Raw genomic sequence first — 9,727 nt, forward strand, 5'->3', positions numbered from 1 at the left:
ATTAGAGAGGACGTCGACAAAACTCAAAGCTACCCATAATACACACATGTACCCAAAATACACACATGTACCCAAAATACACACATGTACCCAAAATACATACACATGTACCCAAAATACATACACATGTACCTAAAATACATACACATGTACACCAGACTACAACACACATACACCAAAATACAAGCAAGGACAAAAGCTGTGCATTAAAGGGGTGTTCTTCAAAATTATATTCTAACTTGTATTGAGCGTTATACATCTTGTATTGAACATGTTGACATGTGTGAGTCCACCCGAGCACAAGTGCACATATTTTAAGAACCGTCTCTAACAAACATCACAGAAAAATTACCAATAGTTTTTAATTTGTTTTTATTATCTTTTGGAACTTGTTTATTGTTTGCTGGGCGTGACGCGAGTGTCCGGGACAAGAACTTGTTTATTGTTTGCTGGGCGTGACGCGAGTGTCCGGGACAAGAACTTGTTTATTGTTTGCTGGGCGTGACGCGAGTGTCCGGGACAAGAACTTGTTTATTGTTTGCTGGGCGTGACGCGAGTGTCCGGGACAAAAGTGTTATTGAAAGATCATTTGTTTGGTATCATTGGAAAGAACGGAAAAATTGCTATATATTGCGTTTAAATTTTAAACACACACAGGAGTATATGTCATAAAATTGTAATTACGCGTAAGACTAATATATATAATAAAGGTAAACAAAGTTTGCAACACCTGCTGACCCTTCACCGCTGGCTTATAATTTGGAACGCTGAGCCGCTGCCCTTATGGCTTCTTCGTAACTAGGAAGTCCGTCTTCCGGTCGGCTGGTGGCCAGCATGGCTCCTCCGGGAGGCTTGAAGGAGCCTCCTGCAGAGGGTGCAGACGAAGCGAGGGGATCGCTAAAGCCATATATGTAGTTGGGTAGTGACGATTGTTCTGAAGTAGTGTTAGTGTGTTCCCTTGGCCGGCCGCCGGAGGTGGTCTGACTGAAGGGTCGTGGTTGGGAGGGAGGTGGTCGGCCGTCCTGGGGTCGTACACACCTCAGGGCGGGTCTCGCCCTAAGTCCCACGGGTCCCACGGATTCCTCGGGTTCCTCGGGTTCTGGTAGAAAGCGGCAGTATCCAATCCTCATCACTACAGCAATCATCCCTGAAAGATCCTTAATGTTGTAAATTAACGTAAATTAAATGGGTCTCAAAGGTGGTATATTTCATCAGGTATACTGCTGTGTATCGGATTGTATGTACTTATATAACAATCAATACACAATACAAAATTGTAAATATCAGTATCAATTAATTGCAGGCATTATGATAAACTATATTAGTTTTTCTCGAGAGGCAATGCTCAGGAGCTGAAGCTCAACCCTGCGAGGACATCGTGCTGAGCACACACACACATATACATACATGCACAATCACACAGACGAATTGGCGCACGAAATCACCTATATGAGGATATTATACAAATCAAGTTAACAGAGGTATGCTCCAGCTGCCTCATATATCTCGGATATGAGTTCAAGCTGTGTATAGCCTCTCTCATGTATGAGAAGAGTTAGGTACACACACACACACACGCACGCACGCACGCACACGCACGCGCGCGCGCACACACACAAACCCATGGTTTAATCAGAGATGTAGGCTAGCTGAGCAGCAAAGTAAAAGGGCGTGGAGAAACTATAGAAATAACAGGACACTTGAGAGCAGAGAAAGATACCAGAGTGCCAGGAATGAATGTCAGGATGAGAAAAGAGGCAGAAGGGCAATATGAAAATGACATAGCAAGCAAGGCAAAGACTCAGCCTAAATTGCTGCACACCCACATCAGGAGAAAAACAATAGTAAAGGAACAGGTAATGAAATTAAGAATAGTGGCAGACGGATTCACTACAAACGACAAGGAAGTGTATGAGGAACTGAATAAGAAATTCCAGGAGGTCTTCACTTTAGAGCAAGGAGACGTTCCAGAGATAAGAGAGGGAATAGTTAATAAAGAGCCACTAGAAGAGTTTGAGATTACCAGTGGGGAAGTAAGGAAGTGTTTACTAGAGTTGGATGTGACAAAGGCTATAGGCCCAGATGGAATCTCCCCTTGGATACTAAAGGAAAGAGCAGAAGCACTGTGCCTGCCACTCTCCAGAGTGTATAACAAATCACTGGCAACAGGGGAACTGTCAAGAATTGGGAAAGCGGCTAATGTAGTCTCGATATACAAGGGGATAGACAGGAGGCACTGAACTACAGGCCAGTGTCCCTAACTTGCACACCATGCAAGCTGATGGAGAAGATTGTGCGAAAAAAGCTAGTGGAACATCTGGAGCGAAGGAACTTTGTAACATCAAAACATAGGTTCAGGGATGACAAGTCCTGCGTCAAAGGATTAATTGAATTCTACGACCAGGCAACAAAAATCAGGCAAGAAAGAGAAGGGTGGGCAGACTGCATATTTTTGGATTGCCAGAAAGCCTTTGACACAGTACCACACAAGAGGCTAGTGAAAAAGCTGGAGATGCAGGCAGGAGTGAAAGGGAAGGTACTCCATTGGATAAGGGAGTACCTCAGGAACAGAAGACAACGAGTCACTGTGAGGGGTGAGGTCTCAGATTGGCGAGACGTTACGAGTGGAGTCCCGCAGGGGTCAGTCCTTGGACCTATACTGTTTCTGATATATATAAATGATCTCCCAGAGGGTATAGACTCTTTTCTCTCAATATTTGCTGATGATGCAAAAATTATGAGGAGGATTGAAACAGAGGATGATAGTAGGAGGCAACAAGATGACCTAGACAGACTGAATGAATGGTCCAACAAATGGCTGCTAAAGTTCAACCCGAGTAAATGCAAAGTAATGGAACTAGGCGGTGGAAACAGAAGGCCAGACACAGGATACAGAATAGGATATGAAGAACTTCATGAAACGGACGGAGAGAAAAATCTAGGAGTTAATATCACACCAAACCTGTCTCCTGAGGCCAACATAAAAAGAATAACATCTGCGGCATATGCGAGGCTGCTGCATATGTCTTAGAGTATGCCGCCTCATCATGGCGTCTCCATCTGAAGAAGCGTATAAGGAAACTGGAAAAGGTTCAGAGGTTTGCAACGAGACTCGTCCCAGAGTTACGAGGGATGGGGTATGATGAGCTCCTGAAGGAACTGTGCCTTACGACACCAGAAAGAAGAAGGGAGAGGGGGGACATGATAGGAACGTATAAAATACTCAGGGGGATTGACAGAGTGAACATAGACGAAATGTTCACACTGAATAGTAACAGAACGAGGGGACATGGGTGGAAGCTGGAAACTCAGATGAGTCACAGGGATGTTATGAAGTTTTCTTTTAGCGTGAGAGTAGTGGGAAAATGGAATGCACTTCAGGAACAGGTTGTGGAAGCAAATACTATTCATAATTTTAAAACCAGGTATGATAGGGAAATGGGACCGTAGTCATTGCTGTAAACAACCGATGCTGGAAAAGTGGGATCCAAGAGTCAACGCTCGATCCAGCAGACACAAATAGGTGGGTACACATACACACGAAGCAGCCTGTAACAGCTGTCTAACTCCCAGGTACCTATTTACTTCTAGGTAAACAGAGGCATCAGGGTGAAAAACTCTGCGCATTTTTGTTTCTCGCCGGCGCCGGGAATCGAACCCGGGCTACAGGATTACGTGCCCAGCGTGCTGTCCACACAGCCACCGGCGTCCCGTGTGTGTGTGTGTGTGTGTGTGTGTGTGTGTGTGTGTGTGTGTGTGTGTGTGTGTGTGTGTGTGTGTGTGTGTGTGTGTGTGTTAGAAACATGTGAAGATATGATATAGGAAAAAGGTCGGGGAGACAGTACATTAGACAACCGACGGTGTGAAAGGCGGGGTCCAAGATCTAACATCTCGAAACTGCAGGCACAAATAGTAAATAGCAAATTCACAGTTAGACACTCATTCACTCTCTCTCTCACCCTCCCACTCACCCTCCCACTCACCCTCCCACTCACCCTCCCACTCACCCTCCCACTCACACGTCATTGGAAAACCCACCACAACATAATACACTTCACTCTGAGAGCAACAAAGTAAGAGTGACTCCAACACTTTACCTGCTATAAGGACGAGGATGAAGCACCTGGAGGACCAGGGAAGCACCAGCAGCACCACCATCAGAAATATAATAACGAGCACCATGACAACTTTCCACAGGGTCAGCATCCTCTGGTTGAAGCACAAGAAACATATGTCATAGTCACACCTTACAATATATATATGACAACAGTCAGTGACCACTCGACGACTGACGAGTGTCCCTGACAGGCACAGTACTAGTGAGACACTAATGGATTATATTTGGGCATAATTAATGAATTATACTTGGGTATAATTTATCCACAATAAACCCTAAACATAGACGACAGAACATGCTTAACAAAGCTACTGGAGTTTTTATACTCTTATCACATAAGAGTCTCCTGACACAGTCAAATAACCCAGCAACTATTAGAGAAATGAATTGGATGCGAAACTATGAAAACATAAAAACAATAGGGAAGAGGGTTATAGGAATATGGGATATAGTGTCTTCAGGGGTGTCTTGTTGGTGGCGCTTCCATTAATGAATCTCAGTGTCCTGTTTGCCTTGCTGCGAACATCTTGGCATTGGTTTTTGGGTTTTGGGTTCTTGATAATCATAACCCCCAGATCCCTTCAAGTTCAAGTATGTTTATTGAGACAAGAAAGAAATACATCTCAAAGGGATAGAGTAGCTTAGGCTATTTCTACTCCCCCTCCCAGATCCCTTTTGCATTCTCAACACTGATCGAATAGATCGAATACTAATGGATAACAATGGAATACTAATGGAAAATGGATAAGAAAGGATCTGAAGAACTTTATAGGTAGAAAGAGAGCTTGGTACAAAAGGGATTAGGAATGGGAAGTCAGTTTAAACAAGAATGCGTGCAACTGGTTAGACATGTTAAAAAAAAAAGAGATAAGGAGGGCAAAAAGAAACTAAAGTTCGTATAGCAGGACAAGCAAAGACAAATTCTAATTTTTTTTCAGTTATATCGAACAAAGATTAGAGAAAGGAAAGGTCCTTTAAAAACCGAGACAGGTCAGATAACGGATAATGACGAAGAGATGTGTAGTATTTTTAATAAATATTTTATCTCTGTATTTACTAAAGAAGAACTGAACATTATGCCGTCAGCCGAACAAGTCTATGTATGTCTACATAGACTTGTCAGTCAACATATCAAGTCTAGGTATGAGGACAGGCTGATTAGTTTAGCAGTTACCAGGGAGGATGTTATTAAACAAATAGTGCAACTCAAACCAAACAAATCCCCAGGGCCGGACGAAGTGTTTGTCAGGGTGCTTAAGGAATGCAGAGAAAGGATAGGTCCTTTAAGGATATGGTAGACGAATGCTTTGTGAGCCATTGTCTATCATATATAATAAATTATTAGTCAGGCAGAGTGAGAGAGTCGTGGAAGGTTGCTAATGTGGTACTAATTTTTAAGAAAGGAGATAATCACTTGCGTCAAACTATGAGCCAATTAGCTTAACGTCTATTGTGGAAAAGTTCCTTGAATCGATAACTGCAAATATCATTCGTCTTCATCTTGAAAAACATAAATTAATAAATGATTCCCAACGTGGTTTTACAGATGTTATGTTTTACAAATTTGCTATAATTTTTATTCCAGCATAGTTGAAACAGTTGATAGTGGTAAGGTTTGTGATGATGTGTACCTTGACTTTTGCAAAGCTTTTGATACAGTGCCACATGAAAGACTGATTAAAAAAAATAGAGGCTCATGGTATTAGGGGTGCTATGTTAAGTTGGATTAGGGCATGGCTATACCAAAGGAAACAGAGAGTTAGTATAAATGGAGTACAGTCAGAGTGGGATAATGTTGTTAGTGGAGTGCCTCAAGGCTCTGTCCTGGGACCTCTGTTGTTTTTAATATATATATAAATGATTTAGATTTAGGTTTGAGTAGCAACATCTGCAAATTTGCAGATGATACAAAAATTGGTAGGGAAATTAACACGGAAGAAGACTCACTATCACTTCAAGTTGATCTAAATAGGGTTTTGAAATGGTCAAAAGGTTGGCAGATGGAGTTTAATGCTGATAAATGTAAAGTTCTGAGGCTAGGTAATGATGATAGAGTTACAAGATACGAGCTAGATGGTGTTGAGATTGCGAAGTCGGATTGCGAAAGGGATATGTGAGTTATGATTAGTAAGAATTTAAAACAGAAGGATCAATGCATGAATGTTCGTAATAAGGCAAATAGGACACTGGGATTTATTAATCGAAGCGTTAGTAACAAGACACCTGGGAGTCTCAGCGGCGGGTACAGAGTGAGGCAACGGATCTTAGTTTAACACAGACACACGAGAAATAAATTAAACATGTTCCAGATATACAAAATACTCAAGGGAATATGAAATAGAGACTCGGTTTATTTCGGTTGAGTAGTAACATAACGAAAAGATGTGTATGGAGCGAGACACGAAAGTGGGCCACGGGGATGGGGGGGGGGGAACGCTTCTTCAGAGTATGAACAGTAAACAAGTAAAATAAACAAATAGATGTCATAGATTAGATCGCCATAGACCAATACTGGAATATGCAGCACCGGCCTGGAACCCAATCCTCGTGGAGCATAAAGCTACAATCGAAATAGTGTAGAGGTTTGCAACGAGTTTAGTGTCACAAGTACTAAGGTTAAGCTATGAGGATAGGCTGAAGGAACTGGACTTCACAACCCTGGAAGACTAAAGAAAGAGATATGATCACAACTTACAAGATATCCAGAGGGAGAGACAAGGTGTGTAAGACCAGCCTCATTAAGTTGATAGGAAGTAGGACAAGAGGACTCAAGTACAAGCCGGAAACACAAATGTGTCTAAGAATATGCAAGAAAAGACTCGTAACCTGTACAGGCAGTCAACAAGTGGAATGCACTAAAAGAAGAAGTTGTGGAAGCCACCTCTCTCCACATCTTCAAGGCCGGATTCAACAAGGAACTGTAACGTCAGAATAGTTAAGCTATAATACAACAGGTAAAACAAGGCTAATATTAGGCCGGGCTTGAAGAGCTAAACCTCACTTCCACGTAGTCACAGATAGGTAAGCACTGACAGGTAACCGCTACAATTACTCCTCCTTCTGCTCCTAATTCTATCGTCAGTAAATTGGCAAGATAATGGGGCCTCCAATTAGCGTTGTGCCTGCTAATGTATTCGAGGAATATCAGGAAACAGGACCAATCTCCGGCATCATGCCCAACAATAGGAAATACCTTCACTCTGCTCACGTCGTTGTCAGTTTCGAACCTGGATGCTTTTAGGACCAGACTTAATGAACTTGAACCTATTATTAAGTTTACTTTTAGAAATAGAGATGATAACCTTTCTTTCCTACTTATACTATTAATAGTGAGTTGTGACACACTCGACTAAACTTCAAAGTTTACATTAGAGCTTCGTACAAAAGCGAACTCGTTCTCTTTGGCTTCACCACGATAATAAAGTGAAGCGAGGCATTGTATTTTTTTTGTAGAAAAAGAGAGAGAGAGAGAGAGAGAGAGAGAGAGAGAGAGAGAGAGAGAGAGAGAGAGAGAGAGAGAGAGAGAGAGAGAGAGAGAGAGAGAGAGAGAGAGAGAGAGAGAGAGAGAGAGAGAGAGAGAGAGAGAGCATTCGGAATTTGTGTCCAACAGTGCCTTGAAGAAAATTCCTAACACATCACAGATTCCTTCCTAATCATTAAAAAAAAATTTCTCTCTCTCTCTCTCTCTCTCTCTCTCTCTCTCTCTCTCTCTCTCTCTCTCTCTCTCTCTCTCTCTCTCTCTCTCTCTCTCTCTCTCTCTCTCTTATAAAAAAATAAAGCCACAATAATTACACATAGTCTGGGACTCTCAAAGTATATAGCAAATATATTCATCAGAAATGTCTCAGTTATCTCATTCAAATGCATTAATGAATAAGTGAAGGACTCACCTGACCTGCCACCACCAGCCACGACCAGGCCATGGTCATCACCACCAGCTCGCTCCCGCACACACCACAAGTGTTCACCTCCTTCACTCACCCCGCCTGGAACAGTCCTTCACCGTCGGCTGTCTGTACTAACTGTTAGTATTGTCTACGAGTGCTATCGTACTAACTGTTAGTATTGTCTACGAGTGCTATCGTACTAACTGTTAGTATTGTCTACGAGTGCTATCGTACTAACGATGAGTGTTGTAAGTATTAGCTATGAGTACCGTTAGTACTAGTTAGGAGTACTAATAGTACTACCTATCAGCATGACTCGAGTAGGAACATGGGTTGTCACCTAGTCTAGGTTAGAGCACTAGACTAGTCACCTATCCCGACACGCTATACTAGTCACCTAACCACAAAGAGAGCACTAGAATAGTCACCAAGCTATGATGGAATCCATGTCGACTAACCCCGACGAGAGCTCAATATAGAGTAATTGCCACGCCAGACACGCAGCCGGAGCTCTGTAGTGAGGAGGAAGCCCCCTCGCCTCATTAGGCCACAACGTACGTTGACACCTTCAACCGTTATCATTAAAACGAGGAAAATCCTTTTTTCCTCAAGACTGATAGTGGGATAGAGAGGAATCCTTACATCCTCACTTTGGTTCAATTATATGCTGATGAAAGTACAGGATTATATATACTGACTGTATCCATTAATACAAAGAGGTATTTCATTCACTTGGGCCCTATAGGAGCCTCGAACTTCCGACTCCATGAACGGGGGACGGTGGCTCTATCAACCACGACGTGAACAGCCACAATAGGAAAGGATTCGAGAGGCAACTAAGCCAAGGGAAGGCTTAGAGTAGCAGTTGGGCAGCATTGAGTGGTTTCTGGAATCATTCCTTATTGTGGCTAATCATAGCGTGGTTGATGGAGCTATAGTCTCCCGCTCTGGGGGTAGGAGGTTCCAGGCTCCTAGAGCTCAGCAGCTGCTGGGCTCTACACGAGGCAGCTGCTTGGCTCTACACGAGGCAGCTGCAGGGCTCAACACTAGGCCACTGCTGGGCTCTACTCGAGGCAGCTGCTGGGCTCTACTCGAGGCAGCTGCTGGGCTCTACACGAGGCAGCTGCTGGGCTCTACTCGAGGCAGCTGCTGGGCTCTACTCGAGGCAGCTGCTGGGCTCTACACGAGGCAGCTGCTGGGCTCTACTCGAGGCAGCTGCTGGGCTCTACACGAGGCAGCTGCTGGGCTCTACACGAGGCAGCAGCCGGGCTCTACACGAGGCAGCTACTGGGCTCTACAGGAGGCAGCCGCTGCATATACATGTTGTATACATTTATGTATAGAGATACACTTGTGCTATACATAAATGTATTCACCTAGTTGTGCTTGCAGGGATTTCGGCGGCCCTCTCAACTTTCGATCAACTGTCACTAATCACTAACTACTATTTTTTCCACACACACACACACACACACACACACACACACACACACACACACACACACACACACCTGCTTGAACGTTAGGCGTGATCCAAGAGTCAATGCTCGATCCTGCAGACACAACTAAGTGAGTACACATACACACATACACATACACACACACATACACAAACACACACACACACACACACACACACACACACACACACACACACACACACACACACACACACACACACACAGATACAGTTGAGAGCCGGGACCAAAGAGCCAGAGCTCAA

At 43.5% G+C, this 9,727-nt stretch overlaps 1 long non-coding RNA gene across 1 annotated transcript; it reads right to left on the minus strand.

The window, feature by feature from the left end:
* Positions 1-217: 217 nt before the first annotated feature.
* LOC123748246 (uncharacterized) lies at positions 218-9,440 on the minus strand. Its single transcript, XR_011223979.1, has 3 exons — positions 8,008-9,440; positions 4,098-4,209; positions 218-1,147 (listed from the first exon to the last, which is right to left on the minus strand). It is a non-coding gene; the product is annotated as an uncharacterized lncRNA (long non-coding RNA).
* Positions 9,441-9,727: the final 287 nt, after the last annotated feature.

The sequence above is a fragment of the Procambarus clarkii genome, chromosome 1 (assembly GCF_040958095.1).
Source record: "Procambarus clarkii isolate CNS0578487 chromosome 1, FALCON_Pclarkii_2.0, whole genome shotgun sequence".
Lineage (NCBI taxonomy): Eukaryota > Metazoa > Arthropoda > Malacostraca > Decapoda > Cambaridae > Procambarus > Procambarus clarkii.